The sequence below is a fragment of the Vicugna pacos genome, chromosome 21 (assembly GCF_048564905.1).
Source record: "Vicugna pacos chromosome 21, VicPac4, whole genome shotgun sequence".
Taxonomy (NCBI): Eukaryota; Metazoa; Chordata; class Mammalia; order Artiodactyla; family Camelidae; genus Vicugna; species Vicugna pacos.
The window spans coordinates 30,640,220-30,658,137 of NC_133007.1; positions in this window are offsets into that span (position 1 = coordinate 30,640,220).

Here is a 17,918-nt window from a genome sequence, read left to right on the forward strand (position 1 = left end):
CAGTGCAGTCCTTTGCTTGAGTGTTTGAGGGACGTCTGTTTTCCTCGTGACTATCAGTGTGGTTGGGTGGAGCGGGAGGGCACAGGGAGACAGTGCCAAAGGAGAAGTACTGTCTAGCACCTGGTCCAGAAGACTCTTTCCCACTAATCACATTTTTGGTCTGAAGAGATGGAGGCTCAAGTTGGCGATGTGACTCACCTGAGGCCCCATAGTGAGGAAATGCTAGAGCTAGTCTTGAACCCAGGCTGTCTGTCTTCAAGACCTGTGGATCCTGAGACCATGAGGCAAAGCGACTCTCACCAAGTGGCCAAGTCAGAGAAGTGGGAAGCGGGGGCTGAACCCAATTGTTTTGGCTGAGACACAAGAAAGGACTTGATTTGTTGATCCATATAAGGAATGTTCCGGAGATGGGTAGGCATCACTGTTGATTTGGTTTAGCATGAATGGTATTACCAAGGACCTAATTTCTTTCTTTCTGCAGTGTTAGCTCACTCTCAGGCTGACTTCCCTCTAGATCACGAAAGAGCTGCAGGAGTTCCAGGCATCACACCTAAACACCATCCATCTATAAAAAGATAGAGCTAATTTTTTTAGGAGAGGCCTCTTTCCCAGAAGCCTCTAGCCAGCTCCCTGGGTCTTGGTGGGCCAGGTGGATGGTGTGCACATTTCTGGACCAATCCCTCTAGCTGGAGGAATAGCGTGCTCTGATGGTTTAGGTCTGACTTACCTGGGCTGATCTCTGTGACAAGGATTCATACCTGAACCTTGGGGTAGGATCAGCCCCTCCTCAACACCTATGTCTAAATCACAAAGAGGCAAGCTAGAAGGGATCTCGGGGACACTCTGGACACACCACGAGCTCCTCCCATGTACCAGGCCCTGGAGGAGTGGAGGTCAACAGGACATTATCCTGTGCTCACACCTGGTGGGTGAGACAGACAAGAAAGCAGAAACAGTGCAGTGTGATACATACCATGGTAAGGCAGGCATGGGGAAAGGAGAGCTGACCTAGCTTGAGATGGCCAGAAAACTAGTTCTGGACAAGAATTCAAACTGAGACCTAGCTAGAGGGAGGGACAGGAAGGGTGCTTCAGGCAGAGAGAACATTGTGTGAACTAAAGGGAGACAGGTGTGCTCTGTGATTGATTAGCCATGCCTGCCGTGGGTGCAGCGTACTGGACAGTAAGCTATGCGCTGAAAAAGTGAATTTGCTTAGAATGAACTAGCACTTCAGAGTAAACTGGGCCTTTATCTTAAACAAACAAACAAATCCCAAATTATGAAAATGAGCTCATTTTAAAAATACGCTGTTTAATAAAATTGGATGTATAATGGCATCTCTAAGCTAATTCTTAGACAACGTGTAAAGTTGCTTTTGCATAATTTTATAAAATTTACCACATTGTGAGGTGGCTCATCAACCCAGTGGCTCATCAACATGGGGGTTTAAAGGCCCAGAACTCTTGCTCTAACAGGGACTGCTCTGAAGCGTCACCAAATCCGTGGTGCCCTCCACGGACAGTGGAGGCCTCTCCTGAAACAGCATCCCAGTCCAGAGTCTCTGACTACCTGGGCCTGCCTCCTCCCTGTCTTCTCCCTTCCTGGAAGCTCTCCCCCAAAAGCCTCCCGCAAACCAGGAGTCTGCCTCCTGGGAGCCCAACCCTGTATTTTCTTCTTTCCTTCCTTTTTTTTTTTTTACATTTTTAATTGAGTTATAGTCATTTTACAATGTTGTGTCAAATTCCAGTGTAGAGCACAATTCTTCAGTTATACACGAACATACATATATTCATTGTCACTTTTTTTTCCGCTGTGAGCTACCACCAGAGCTTGTATATATTTCCCTGTGCTATACAGTATAATCTTTTTTATCTATTCTACATATGCCTGTCAGTATCTACAAATTTTGAAATCCCAGTCTGTCCCTTCCCACCCCCTGCCCCCTTGGCAACCACAAGTTTGTATTCTATGTCTATGAGTCTGTTTCTGTTTTGTATTTATGTTCATTTTATTTTTTTTAGATTCCACATATGAGCGATCTCATATGGTATTTTTCTTTCTCTTTCTGGCTTACTTCACTTAGAATGACATTCTCTAGGAGCATCCATGTTGCTGCAGGTAGCATTATGTTGTCGTTTTTTATGGCTGAATAGTATTCCATTGTATAAATATACCACATCTTCTTTATCCAGTCATCTGTTGATGGACATTATCTCACATACATCTCAAAAATGTTCTCCTAGGGAAGTCTACCCAAGCAATAGAAATAAAAGCAAGAATAAACAAATGGGACCTAATTAAACTTATAACCTTCTGCACAGCAAAGGAAAACATAAGGAAAACAAAATGACAACCTACGGAATGGAAGAAAATTTTTGCAAATGATGAAACCAACAAAAGCTTGATCTCCAGAGTATATAAGCAGCTCATACGACATAATAAGAAAAAAACAAACAACCAAATCCCAAAATGGGCAGAAGACCTAAACAAGCAATTCTCCAAGGAAGAAATACAAATGATCAATATGCACATGAAAAAATGCTCATTATCACTAATTATCAGAGAAATGCAAATCAAAACTACGATGAGGTATCACCTCATACCAGTCAGAATGGCCGTCATTCAAAAATCCACAAATGACAAATGCTGGAGAGGCTGTGGAGAAAGGGGAACCCTCCTACACTGCTGGTGGGAATGCAGTTTGGTGCAGCCACTGTGGAAAACAGTATGGAGATTCCTCAAGACTAGGAATAGACTTACCGTATGACCCAGCAATCCCACTCCTGGGTATATATCCAGAAGTACCCCTACTTCAAAAAGACACCTGCACCCCAATGTTCATAGCAGCACTATTTACAATAGCCAAGACATGGAAACAGCCTAAATGTCCAACCTTATATTTCTAAAGCTCCTTGCTGGAAGGTGTATTTTTCTCCCTTCTTGGAGATGCAGGGGGTGCGGGGGGTGGGAGGGGGGAAAGTGCAGGTTTCTGAGCAGTAGCTTAATCAATGCCACCTTGTTTTCCAAACTCAGACTGGACAATCTCAGAATGAGTCCCGCAGGGCTACCATCCAGCGCTAATCCAGAGAAACCCACACCATGTGAAAGGCTCTCTCTCTTTCTCCACTGTATTTCCTACCAGAGCCAAGTACTTTCTGCCTCCACCCTGACCTGGTCAGGCCAATTTTTCCTTAATGCTCAATTTCACCTGCCAATTTGTGAGACAAGAGCCCCCTATCCTGTGGGAGGAAGGCACTGCCTTTAAAGTCTCCCGAGGCCCCTCTCCCTTCTTAGAGCACCCACAGCTCCACACAGCCTCCTCTCTGGGTCTGTTTGGAGAAGGCACCTGGGATTTCCAAGCCTCACTCCCTGGCCGGCAGGAAGAGCCTTCCTTTGCCTGCACGCTGGCATTTTCTAAGAAGCTTTTCTTATGGGAGTAATTGGAGCAGGCCTCATTTCTCCAGGAGTGAGAGCAGAGCAATTTAGCAAGGCTTTATTAGGTCAGACGGAGAATGCCAGGCTTGTCTGATGTGCTGGCGGCACAGGGATCCTTAGTGAGATGCAGGAGAGTGGGGGGGGGGCCCAGCGGGCAGACGCAGGCCTCTGGTCAAAGCCGTGGCTTCCCCAGGCCCAGGCTCGGGGTGCAGGGGGCTGAGCCTGGGGAGACCCTTCAGCTCACCGAGGAATCATCTGGGGGCCCTGGCCTCTCTGCCAGCAGGGCAGGCCCTAACAGCCCCTGGTGGCACAGACAGCACCCCCAGAGCGTGTCTGGCCAGGTTTGGGGAGGGGTCTTGTGGACGTTTCCGGGCCCTCGGGTCTCTGGTGCCCGTGTGGCTCTGACGTGTGCGCCCCCAGGGGGAGGACTTGCCGGGGTGGTCCTTTCTCCTGGGATGCCTCAGCATCTGCCTCCTCCTCTGTGCTGCTCGGCTGAGGGCTGAGCTGTGGGTGGGTCAGGCAGGTGCCCTGAGCTGAGGCTGGGCGAGGGGCCCGGGAAGAGGGGGCATTCCCTCGGCAGGAATACAGAGAGCCAACCCCAGGCCCCCTCCCGCCAGCTCGTTGAGGGGCTACTTCACGTTCACATGCTGAGTCTGGAGGCTTCACGTTGTGCTCTGGTTCCTTGAGTCGGGTGGATTGAGGGTCCGCACATAGACGACCGTGAAGAACTGCTATGACTCGGGTCATAACCACAATCCTCCCCATCGACAGAGACTCGTGTCCAGGCCTCGTCCGGGGTGTCCCCAGGCTGCGATGGCCACCTGGGCCTGCTCCTGCTGGAGGTGCTGGCCGCCGTCCCCTGCGGGAGCCGGGGACAGGACCACGCCGCCGTCTGTCGGAGCAGAGCTGTGGGGGGTGGGCGGGGCCGGCCGCGGGGGAGGGCGGGCCACGAGCAGTCTCAGCTCCGCGTGGCTTTCCCAGTTCCACGGTTCTTTCCCCAGCGGGCCTGGGGAAATGGTAACTCTCGCGCATTCTCCTGTGGACGCATGAAGGATCCCCGGGGCCACGGCAGATCTGACCTGAGCTCCTGAACGCCTTTGTCCCACGCGGTCTCCCCGAGCCGAGCGTGGGCCCTGAGCCCCGGCGACGCGCCCGTGCGACGCGGGAGCTGCGTTCTCTGTTGTATTGTATTTCCATGAGTTTTACCTTGAAAACGGATACTCCATTCAGTCATTAAGGAAAACTTTAAGCACCTTTGTGCCAACTTGGTATGTAAATCTACCTTTTCAACTACACATTTTAGCAGCTGTAAATGCAGAGCAAATATTTCTAGTGAAAGTTTACCCATCCAAATGGAGATGTGGGAGCGTGAAATTATACCAGATTTTAGAGCGTGTAAGTAAAATATACACCGGGTTTTGAAGATTTAATGTGAAATAAAGAATGGAAATATATCGTTGGATTTTTTATAGTCACTACATGTTGTTGTCTTGGGTATTTTGGGTTAAAGAAAATATATTATTAAAATTAACATCCACCCCCTTTTCCCCCTTTTTAAAAAAATATGGCAACTAGAAGGTTTAAAATTACACATGTGGATGTATGCATTAAACACTTGCTGAATTAAAAACAATAGAAAAACAATTGCACATGTGGCTTATGTTATATTTTGGGCGAGGAGGCACAGTACTGGTCTGGATGGCCAAACTGGAGGTTTGAAACATATCTGCTGCTCTGACATTGCCCAGTATCAGCACTCTGTGACCTTAGGAAAGCCTCAGCTCCAGCGGAACCTCAGGTTCCCAACACCGAATTGAGGAGTCAGACTGGACCAGCAGGTTTGGGTTATTGGAGGGAGACTTCCAAAACCACCAGATTTGATGACTGCAGTTCCTTCCCACTGTGATTCTAAGATTGGGCTAAGGACTAACTCACACCATTCCCACTTCAAGGCTAGGCAGCTAATGAAGTGACAAGAGAGCTGCTGGTCACAGTGGTACAGTTGTTGACTGCACAAGAGAGCCTTTCCTGATTTGCATGAAGTTGAATGTCAAGATTTCTCAATGTGAATAGAAAACACGTGCAGAGCATTTTTCTCAGTTTACAAGGACTTGCCTATATCTAGATGTTAACGGAGTTAGAATCCACTGTTTCCTGAGGGCACCTAAGAATCTGGAAGGAAGAGTCTTGGATGAGGACTAAGTTCACGGTAAGGAGGGAGGGTTGCTATTGGACGTGGTGGGTTCTGTGTACACTGTACAGAGACTTTAGCCTTCAAAATTGAAGTCTGAGCCCTCAAAACAGAAAGCTGCTCCTCCAGAATCTTCGAAACTGTCCTCTGGACATGCTCCCAGTGGACAACGCTGCTGGCTGACTGCTGCCTACAGTCATTCTCACTCGGTCTTTAACGGGCCCCCTGGCAACCACAGCGCAGGCTCCCCACATGGCGCCCTCTCTCCTTCCTGGGCGCAGGAGGACGCCCTGCCCCGGCCCCCACATCTGGGTGGGGCCAGGCGACTTGTTTTTGCCGAAGTAATAGAAGCAGAAGTGACGTGGGCCATTCTGGGCCCAGTGGTTAAGAACGGCCTTCCTTCTCCACCTTCTCTTCCTCCCCTGTCTCCTGGCGGGACAGGAAGGATCCCAGAAGAGGAACTGGACACACCCAAGGACACAGAAGCACAGGTAGACCGAATGAGTGTGTGGAGCCGTGCTCCCAGGACTACGTCAGGCGAAGAGTGAAGTCTGTGCGATGCCACTGCAATCTCAGGGCCTACTCATCACAGCAGCTGGCGCACTGACTAGGACAGTCCTTCAGGAGGGACTGGGCCCCCCCCGCCCTAAAGGACTGCCCTCCCAGGCCACGGGAATCGGGTGTGGAGCCTCAGTGAGGACACACGGGTCCTGGGGAAGAGGGAAGTTTCTGGGCTTCCTGCCCCGCTCCCCACGACCCAGCACACCCTTCTCGGTCCCCACCCTGCCCTTCTCCGCCACACGTGGGTAATTAGAAGCTGTTGGTCAGAGGCTGGCTGGGAGCCAGGCATTTTCTTTACATGGGAAAACAGAAAATAAGGTTATAAGTTCCGAGCCATGGAAACCACCTAGAACTCCAAAGATGTTTTGCCGAGCACTGTCCTGACGGAGTCTCAGAGGGACCACTGGCCTCCAGACGCCAGGATGACCATCTTCCCTCGGCCTTGAGGCTCTTCTCTCCCTCTGGGCCCTTGTTTGGCACCAGAAGGGAGAATGGAGGATGCTGGAGGCTTCTGGACTTCCCAGCGAGCAGGAGTCTGGAGGGCCTGGGGGTGGGGCGGGGATGAAGGGGCCTGGGCAGTGCTGGAGGGAGATTTCCGAAGGGTCGTCATTCCAGCGGAGCACGGTAGGGGGCTTCGTGGGGTCTCGCCCTCCTGCCAGCATTCTAGCCTGCAATGGAGGCATGGCTGTCACTGAGGGAGACCTGAGAGAACTGTCAAATTTATAGGAAAGCGGCCACATCAGTCGAGTTGGAGAAGGTCGCTCTGTGAGGCCCAGCGACTCACCAGCCTCACATCCTTAGTAGCTGACGGAACCGGGATCCCTGGAACCTCGAGCCCAGGCTGCGGAGCAAACAGACACGTGGGCGTCTTCGTACATCAGAAAAGAAGGAAGAGCTTGCTCAAATTCACACCCTAGACACTAAAACCTGTCAAATGCGACCTGCCTTCTCGGAGTCTCCTCTCGCTGTCAGCTGGGATCCGTCGCCCTGCCAGGTCCGGGCAGGCTCCATGACCGCCGGACAGAGAGAGCTGGCAGCAAGGAGGCTGTGTGGCTTCTAGGCGGCCAGGGGAGCGGGTGGTTTCTGCCTGGCGCTGTCAGGGTGCTCACCGGTCACCCCGTGGCCACCCAGCTTCCCCGAGGCCCCCACACTGGAGGGGCTGGGCTGGCGCCCCACCCACAGCCCAGCTGAGCTCCGGACACCCAGGCCAGTCAGCATCGCAGCCTGGAGCTTCACTGGAGCGTAAGGCTCCCCCGTGTCCTCTGAGAGCGGTTAGCCCGAATCCTCTGATCTCTCCCGACTTCACTTGTGCAACAAGGGTTTATTCAGTGCCTTCTCTGAGCTACATTTTCAGCCAGATGTATTTTGAAATCTGTGTTTCTTTTGGATTTTAGGAAGACAATCTGGGGCTTACAACAGTGATTTACTTAACACCTTTAGTGGGCTCTACTTCTTTTCTATTTCTGTTTCTCCAACAAAACATGATTTTCATGCTAAGTCACTGAATAGCCTCAAATCAGATCAGCTCAGGCTTTGCCCCAAATTTTCCAAACAAAAATGTTTTCTTGCCCAAATAATTGCGTGCTTCTTGGAGCCTTCAGGTTTTGGGGTCGCGGACGAGGAGTGCTGATTTCATGGCTGCCTTCCATTTATGGGAAGCGGGACTCATATACCTTTTATCCTGGCGATAAGCAGTTTCCCTTCTGAATAAAACTGCAGGTTATAAAAAGTTGATTGAAGTAAACATATTATGTAAACAAAAAACACAAGCTGCAGGCAGATGTAATAAAAAGAGTGATGGTTCCACTTGAATGACCGCAATTTGGGGAGCACAGATCCAGCCCAGCCCCACTCTGACACGGACCATATTTTCAGTTCCATTTTGCAGGAAATAGTCGCTATCACTTACCAGGAACTTATTATGGGCAGATCTTTGTGTATGCACTTTCAAGGTGCTAACTTATTTCATTCCCACAAGAAATCTGGAAGGAGGGTACTTTATTACATCCCCATTTTGCAGATGAGAAGACAGGGACACAGACAGCCTGCCTCAAGTCACTCCCTAGTCAGCAGTGGGGGAACTGTGTGCACTTAACCCTCGCACTCAAGCGAGCACTTGCCGGACCAGAGGAGCAGACGCAGGAGGAGGTGGAGATGTGGGTGTAGACACAGACACACAGACACACAGACACACAGACAGACACAGTTATCTAGACGGATGGATATGGATCTAAGACAGAGAGAGGTAGATGGATAGATGAATGGACACGTGGGCGCACAGCTGGACACATTTGTCACAGGGCACTGGGGACTAAGCACCTCCAGTGTCCGCAGGGCCGGCGTCAGGAAGGGAAGACGAGGAGCAGGCTGGGACCGGCAGGCATGGGGGCAGCTGCCCTCAGACTTGAAGGAGGGGGATCCAAAGATGAGGGAGGACGCTGAAGGCCCTATGAGTGTCTGGAGTCTCTGCTTCAGGGTGGATCTATGCCTGCATCCTTCTTTTTTCCCTTTGAAATTGAAGTATAGTTGATTTATAGTGTTGTGTTAGTTTCTGGTATACAGCGCAGTGATTCCATTATACATACATACATTCCTTTTCGTTATAGGTTATTATAAGATATTGAATATAGTTCCCTGTGCTATATAGAAGAAATGTGTTTTTTAATCTATTTTTATATACAGTGGTTAACAAAAAACGTGCTTTAAACTTGTACAAATTTTTTATCAGAGCAGAATGGCTGTACAGAAAATCCTGGCACTGTAAACACAGCACTGAGCTCACTGGGGATCCCAGCTCCCAGGCCAAGGGACAGACCATGACCCAACCCAACAGTACCCTTTGCCCCGTTCCCACAACCACCTTGTCCCAGGAACCATAACGCTGACCTCCATCACCACAGAGCGGTCTATCTGATTCGGAGCTCTGTGGCTGTGGAGTCCTGCAGTGTGAATACCTCTGTGTCTGGCTTTGTGAGCGTGAGCCCCGTGTTCATTGCTGTGTAGTATTCTGTGGTGAGACAACGTCTCGGTCTATTTCTCCGTTTTACCATTGATAGATGTTTGGGTAGGGCAGCCGTGAACATTCCAGTACGTGCTTTTTGGTGAGTGCACACCCTCTTGGTTGGGGGACACCCACAAGGGTCCTCGCCGGGCCCCGGGCTGGGAGCACGAGCAGCTTAGCGGATTCCGTGACTGTCAAGCTTAAAGGTGCCTCTGAAGCCTTGCGGTCCTCAGGGCTTTGGAAACCTACCCACCCCTTGCTACAAGCCGGCAGCTTTAAAAGGATTTCTTTCTTTGCAGCTTTTAATAGCCATGAAATTCTTGGCGACATAAAATATGCTCCAAAGGGGGTAAAAAGAGACCTGTGCAAGTTCTTGTTCAAATAAATAGCCTGTCTCTGGGTTGAAAGGGAAATCTGTTCCTTGCACGGCTGGACTTTGTTCTGCGGCCCCTTGTTTCAATCCTTATTTCTTAGTCCTTGAACAAGGCCTGGGGACCCTGTCAAATAATGTAACACTTCCTCAGTTTTACTCCTTTTGGCGGGCACTGGCCTCCCGGGTGCAGACGAAGTTTCCCTGGGTCAGCCCAGCGCTCGCGGTGCACCTTCTCTTCCGAGCGCCCTGAAGGCGAGTGCGGGGGGGGGGGTCGAGGGGGGGGGCGACAGTAACCGCCAAGGGGGGGTTCCAGGTGTGAGCCTCGGTCTTTCGGATGCCACACGACCCTCCTCTTTTAGAAAGAGTCCCCTTCCCGACTGCAGTGTAATGTGCACGCGGGAAAACGCACCAGACGCGAGGGTCTGCTCAGTGAAGCTTCACTGACTGAACACAGTTGAGCCACCAGCACGCGGGTCAAATCTTAGACCTACACGCACCCCTGAGGCCCATTTCGTGGCCCATTGTGCACCCCCAGCCAAGGGTCCATCACTCTCTCACTTCCAAGAGCACAAATTAGTTTATCTGTTCTGGAAATCCATCAAACACAGCATCACAGAATGCCTTCTCTTCCCTGCCTGGCTTCTTTCTCCCCACACTGTGTTTGTGAGACGCATCTGTGTGGATGCGTGCAGTGACAGCACGCTCATTTTCACCCAGCTGGTTTACCGATCCCACTCTGGGCGGGCATTCGGGTGGGTCCCAGTCTGGGGCTATGAGACTGCCATGAACATCCCAGAAAGTGCCTTTTGGTGAACACACGGGTGTAGTGCCGCGGGGCACACACCCAACACGACACGGGGAATGACACTCAGGCTCAGCTGCTGCAGATGCTGGCAGACGGCTTTCCAAAGTTACTGCCCCAGCATGAGCTCCCACCCGCAACGCGGGAGATTTCTAGATCTCTTGCGATGTCCTTTTAGGTTCTTGGACGCCTGGGTGAGTTTTTCCCCCACTGTGTCCTCAAAACCAGGGGCTTCTAATCCAGCCAGGATCCTGGGACGTGAGGGTCTGGCGAGTCTTCTACATGCGCAAGGGGTTAGGGTTTCAAGTGACCCAACTATCTCCCCGCAGTTATCTCTGTGTTCGCTCACCCCAGGACCCAGTTATCTCCGCAATCCGAATCCCTGCCTCTGAAGTGGAGCTGGGTCTTTGATCTTCCCCTCGGGGAAGATCTGGGCTCCGGGAGCCGGCCTGGGGTCCGGGCCAGGCGGGGGGGTCCTGGTCTTTGGCCAGGCGGGCTCCCTGGGGATGCTGCCGGGGCAGGCACCGCGGGGGAGCCGGGGGCCCCTGCAGTCCCGCCTTCTGAGCCGGGGGCTAGATCAAAGGGCTTCGTTTCCCTTATCTGGGCAGCAAGGCAGCAGGCAGCCAGGGACAGCCAGGCTCTGAGGGGGAAGGGAATAATTTCTTCAGCCCCCTGGTGTGCCAGGCACTGTGCTGGGGGCGGGTACGGTGACAAGAGAGGCCTCCCTGACCGCGTGAAGTCCTCAGGGCTGAGACTGCAGCAGCAGGGCACAGGCATATGCACACGTGTGGGGCGCTGAGGACCACGGAACAGTCAGAAGCTCCTTAAACACAACCCTGACAAGGCGACCATAGAGGCAAAGTTGACACAATGGACATCATCAAAATAAAAAACTTCTGTTCACCAAAAGACACCATAGGGAACTCAAAAGACAAACCAGACTGGGAGGAAATATTTGAAACACACGTACCTGATAAAGGACTCACATCCAGGATCTATAAAGAACTCCCACAGCGCCACGGATCAGTAAGAAGAAGACAAACAGCTGGGTAAAAACCAGGCGAAAGCGCAAGGAAGACACAGAGTGGCCGGGAGGCTGCGGACAACCGCTAGGCATCCTCCCTGGTCACCAGAGAAACGGGACTTAGAGTCACAGGGCGGTACCGCTCCCACCCACAGGGTGCCAAGGGCTGGGGGCGACGCAGGGCGGCTGGGACTCCACCTGGGGGGGCCAAGGTGATACAGGGGCAGGGGGACACCTCTCCATGCCTTGGTGGCCCCATCTGTGAAATGGGGATAATGAGAGCCTCAGACACTCCAGCACAAGCAAGTGCGCAGGTGCAGGCAGAGGGCGCCCCCTTGGGGAGAATGGTGCTGATGAATCCCCCCAGAACCGCACCAGGTCTGGTTTTGCGGAGCCAACCCCCTCCCCATGAGCTTTTGGGGCTGGGGACACGGGCTCCAGTCCCTGCCAGCACCTGAATTTCACATCCTCTGTCATCTGTCTGTGAAAGGAGGTAACGATGAGGGTGACCTCAGGGGGTGGCTGTGTGGCTGAAATGAGCCCCGAGGGCTTTGCCGGGAGCCTGGCTGCAGGACCAGCTCCGCACAAAGCATCCATTGCCCCAGAACTTCCCTTAATCACCTCTCTCCTCAGTCCCTTCCTCCTCGGACTTAACAAATCTTGCCTGGTGACATTCCTGTTTGGTGACATTCCTTCTTGTGTCTGTGCACATCTTCTCTTGCTTGCACCACTACAGTAACCTCTTAACAGCAATCCCTGCCTGTGCATCACTAACAGACTGATCTTTTTAAGTAAGAAGCTTTCTCACGCCCCTCCCTTGCTTAGTAACTGTCCATGGCTCCCCACTGCCTAACAGGCAAGAGCCCAGATTTCTTCGCAAGACACCGGGCCCTCCCAGGCTAGCTCGTGCTCCCCTTTCTGGTTTCACATCTTGTGATGCAGCCTGGGTTTCAGCCACACCTTGAACCTGCCTGTATTTGGGATTTCTCCTTCCTCCTGGAAAGTGTCCTGCTGCTTCCCTTCAGCCAGCGGTCCTCAGCTAGAAGTGCTTTCGCTCCCAGGGGATATTTGGGACCCAGAGACATCGATGGTGCCTGTTCCTGGTCGAAGCTAGGGATGCCACGCAGCATCCTGCCGTGCGCTGGGCAGCCCAAGCGTCAGGCACGCTGAGGCTGAGGAGCCCTGCTCGAAGTTCGTCAAGCGCCATGTCTCCTCCGGGAAGCCTTGTCACAGCCCAGGCGTCAGTGTCCCCCCCGCCCCCCGCCCCGGTCCGTGAAGCCAGCTGTTAGGTGGCGTGACTGAGAGCTGGCACCACGTGGGCCGCAGTTAGATGAGACAGGTCACCTCCCTGCCAGCCAGGGGCTCCCCGAGGGCAGGGGCTGTATCACCATGAGTGTCCCAGAGCCTGGGACACGAGAGAGCTTGGGAACTACTGATGGCCTAGAAATGGAGGAACCAACTTACTGCACTAATTAGAACTAGGATTTTGGCCTGGGACCCAGGAAGGAGCATCAGAGAAACATGAGTCCCTGAAATTGTAGCACAGTGAGGTGGTCAAGAGCACAGACTCTGGGTTCAGATCAGCTGTGTGACCCTGGCTGCTCACTTAACCTCTCTGTGCTTCTGTCATCTCTCTTGTAGAATGGAGATGATATTAGTAATCATCTGTGGTGGATTTCAAACATGTCCACACATTCTTCAACCCTCCTCCCATCTGGAGGTTAATCTGTCTCCACTGCCTGAACCCGGACAGGTGACGTGACTGCCCTTGGGGAAGAGGACGCAGCGGAAGTGATGCTGTGTGACTCCGAGTCTAGGTCGGAAAAGGCTGCACGGTTCTGGCCAGTTTTTCTTGGGACCCTTACTCATCATTGTTCCCTCAGGGAGGAATCCCAGGTCCAGAAGAGGATGGGTGATGAGCCTGCAGTATCTGTGGGGCTCTTCCTCTTTCTGGGCAGAACGCGGGACAGGAAACCGAGTGCCAGGTCGTGGGAGCAGGCCCAGGCTTGCCGAGCCGATGCAGCACCACGCAGGGAGGGCCTGAGGGCGCCGGTTCAGATCCAGCTGTGGGGCCTCGGGTGGGGCACTTAGCCTCCCTGTGCCTCGGTCTCCCTTCCGTATGGGGCAACAGCGATCCCCTCGTGACCTCCGGGGCGGCTTTGAGGACCCAGGGAGACGGTGCTGGAAAAGTTCTGAGCCCACAGCCAAGGCTCTGGTGCTAGCATTTCCTCTGCTCAGGGAGAGGCTGATGAGCTCAGACCCTTTTGTTTCTAGGAAACTCATCTGCAACTGGTTCTAATAAAAGCGGGGCAGCTGGGCCAGGGAGGGCAGGAAGTGCCAAAGTCCAGGGCTGCTCCCCTGGCCCCAGGAGCCTGGGTCACACCAGCGTCCTCGGAGCCCCCTCCCAAGGACTTGGAGGCCAGGCGTCTTCCTGGCCTGAGGTGGTCAGCTGTGGTCCCGGGGAGGGTCCCAGGGGCAGGGGCACACACGCGCGCGCGGTCCCACCGCCCTCTGCCTCCCACCTCTCCTGAGCCAGCTGCTGACATTGTGAGGAATTGCTCCCCAAGGCAGTTTGGAAATACAAAAGGACATGCTTCAGCGGCAATAAATCATGCTTTATGTCCTGGGTCCTGCCGAGGATGCTTCAGATTGTGAAGTTTCCTGGGGATTAAGTGAATCTGATGACAGGCAGAGGCCTGAAGCTCCTGTGGTCAGGCTGGGCTGGTGGGGCCTCCACGGTCTTGGCCCAACACAGACGCCTTTCCCTGCAGGGCTGCGGGGGGAGGCCAGGAGGCTGACATTGGAAATGGCTTGAAGCATCAAGATGTCTCTCTGCCTCTGAATTACCCTGAAGTGTAACTGACAAGACACCCTACTAGTCGGTGTTGAATCCCCGCTTGTGTAGAGGGTGTGAGTGCCCCAAGAGGCCCCCTTTGAACTAATGGCAGAAACAGGGTAAAGTCACGGGGACTGCCAAGCCATTTTGATCCCAGCGACGCCTGGACAGGGCCACCCTGTTGGGGCTCTCACAAACATAGGTGCTCAGTATTTCTCCCTGTAATGTGGCTCAAGTCACACTCGAGGTATTCCCAGCCTAGAATGCAGAAGGGCTGTGTAGAGAGACACACAGGGAGCAACTCCAGCTCTGCCCTGGCTCGGGGAGCCCCTCCTGGGCTCTAAGATGAATGTATCAGGGCCAGGATCCAGCCTTGATCAATCCACCAAAGAGGGTCCAGTATCTGCAATGCGCCCGGCACATACGATGCCACAATCAACTAGTTTATTCCAGGAATGCAAGGTTGGTTAAACATATGAAAATGACCACGTCAACAGAAGAAAGGAGAAAAACCACATGGCCATCTTGATATAATCAGAAAAAAAAACATTTCAAAAATTTGGAACCAATTCATGATAAACTCAGCAAACTAGGAGTAGAGGAAATCTTCCTCAACTTGATAAAGGTTCACTGATACATGAAAACCCTACAGCTGACATCATACTTGAGAGTAAGGACCAAATGCATCCTCCCTGAGGACAGGAACAAAGAGAAGACACCCATTCTGACCACATATATTGAACAGGGTCCTAGCTAATGTGAGAAACTAAAACAAAGGAAGGCTAATCGGAAAGAAAGAAGGAAAATGACTTTCTTCATAGATGGCATCATTGCACACACACAGAAAACCCTAAGGAGTCTATGGGGAACTGCTAGAAGTAATGAGCAAGTGCAGTAAGGTAGCAAATATACTAGGTCAATTTGCTAAAAAATTTTTTTAGTTCTGTTTCTACATAGTTGCAATTGATAATTTGAAGATAAAAATTTAAAAGTATCATTTGATGCTGGAGATGCTGTGGAGAAAAGGGAACCCTCCTACACTGCTGGTGGGAATGCAGTTTGGTGCAGCCACTGTGGAAAACAGTATGGAGATTCCTCAAAAGACTAGGAATAGACTTTCCATATGACCCAGGAATCCTACTCCTGGGCACATACCCAGAAGGAACCCTACTTCAAAAAGACACCTGCACCCCAATGTTCATAGCAGCACTATTTACAATAGCCAAGACATGGAAACAGCCTAAATGTCCATCGACAGATGACTGGATAAAGAAGATACGTATATTTATACAATGGAATACTATTCAGCCATAAAAATGACAACATAATGCCATTTGCAGCAACATGGATGTCCCTGGAGAATGTCATTCTAAGTGAAGTAAGCCAGAAAGAGAAAGAAAAATACCATATGAGATTGCTATATGTAGTATTTAAAACAGACTCATAGACATAGCATACAAACTTGTGGTTGCCAGAGGAGAGGGGGTGGGAGTGGACAGACTGGGAGTTTGAAATTTGTAGATACTGACAGGCATATGCAGAATTATAAACAAGACTATACTGTATAGCACTGGGAAATATATACAAGATCTTGTGGTAGCTCACAGTGAAAAAGAATGCGACAATGAATATATGTATGTTCATATATAAATGAAAAATTGTGCTCTACATTGGAAATTGACACAACATTGTAAACTGACTATAACTCAATAAAAAAAAGAAGAAAAAATACCATTTGAAGTAACAGCAAAATTGTAACATATTTGAAACTAACTCAACACTGTTAATCAACTATACTTCAATTAAAAAAACCCGTAACATATTTAAGGAAAATAAAACCAGAAAGTATTGCTGAGAGAAATTAAGGGAGACGTATAACTGGGGTGATATATCATGTTTATGGATCAAAAAAGCCACCGTTTTTAAGATGTCAGTTTCCCCCAAATGGATCTATACATTGAATACAGTCTTAATAAAATCCCGACAGGCTCTAAGAAGAAATAGAAACTGACAAGCTGACGCTAACACCTACATGGAAGTGGAAAGGGCTTCGGTAACAAAAACAATTTTGGAAAACAAGAAAGAAATTGGAGGGCTTACATGCCCTAATTTCAAGCCTGACTGTAAAGCTACGGTGCTCGGGACAGTGTGGTACAGGCAGAAGGACAGATTCAGATCAGGCGAGCAGAACCAAGAGCTCGCTGACTGACCTGCAAGCACGTGATCAGTTGCTTCTTGACAATGGTGCCAATGTAAGTCAAGGAAAGGAAAGGACAGTTTCCCAACAAACTGCCCTGGGATGGACCAGTGCTGCCCATTAGAAATATAACGCAAGCCACAGACATAATTTTAAGGTTCTGGTAGTCATATTAAAAAAGCAGAAGGAAATAAGTAAAATTAATTTTAATAATATTTTAAACCCAATATATCCAAACATTGTCATTTCCACACTGGCTTTTACATTTTTTTTCTACCTCAAGTCTTCAAAATCTGGTGTATATTTTATACCTGCAGCACATCTTGATTCAGACTAGCCACACTTAAGTGCACAAAAGCTACCTGTGACCAGTGGCTACCATTTCGCACAGCATAAATTATGGATAAAAATGCACCTTGAACACCATTATAAAACTATCTCACATCATTTATAAAATTAATTGAAGTGCATCATCAACCTCCATACAAAAGCCAAAACTATAGAACTTCAAGAAGAAAACATAGGAGAAAATCTTTATAGCTTTAGGATAGGCAAAGATTTCTTAGACAAAACACAAAAAGCATAAACCATAAAAGAAAAACATTCATGATTGAATTTAATCAAAATTTTAAACTTATGTTCTTCACAAGACACCCTTAAGAAACTAAAAAGCTCACCCCAGTCACTGACTGGGAGAAGATATTCAGTGTACATATTTGATGAAGGACTTACATCCAGTATATTCAAAATATCCCAAACCAATAATAAGTAGCCAATAACACCATGGAAAAAATGGAAAAATTATTAGAAGTGTGTGAAAGTGTGGTACTGGCACCAAAAATGACATATGGATAGTCAATAATCACAGTAAAAATGTCCGACCTCACTAGTTACTGGGGACATGCAAATTAAAACCACAATGAGACACACACTCATTAAATGGCTAAATTAGAAAGACCAACAATACCAAGTGCTGGCAAAGATTAGAAGAACTACAACTTCCGCTGCCGGTGGGCACGCACAATTATATAAGGGTGGAAAACAGCTGCACAGCTTTTCCTGGAACCAAACATGCATTTACCACACGGCCCAGCGACTCCGCTCCTGTGCATTTCCTCAAGAGAAATGAAAACACGGGGCCACAGAAAGATTTGAACAACTAGGCTCATGACAACTTCGTAGCTGGAACCCCAAACTGGAAACAATCTAAATGCCCATCAAGAGGTAAATGGATAAATAAGTTACGGCATATCCATATAGTTGAATACTACTCAGCTTTAAAAGGAAAAAAAATCCTACCGATAAATGTAACATGGGTGAATTTCAAAACCGTTAAGATGAGTGAAAGCAAGCACACACGGGAGAGAATGCACAGTATGACTTTATTTATATGAAACTCTAGAAAAGACAGATCTAACTGAGTAACAGAAAGCAGATCAACGGCTGTGTGGGGCCAGGACTGCAGGAGGGCGCAGGGATTGCCTGAAGAGGGGCTTGA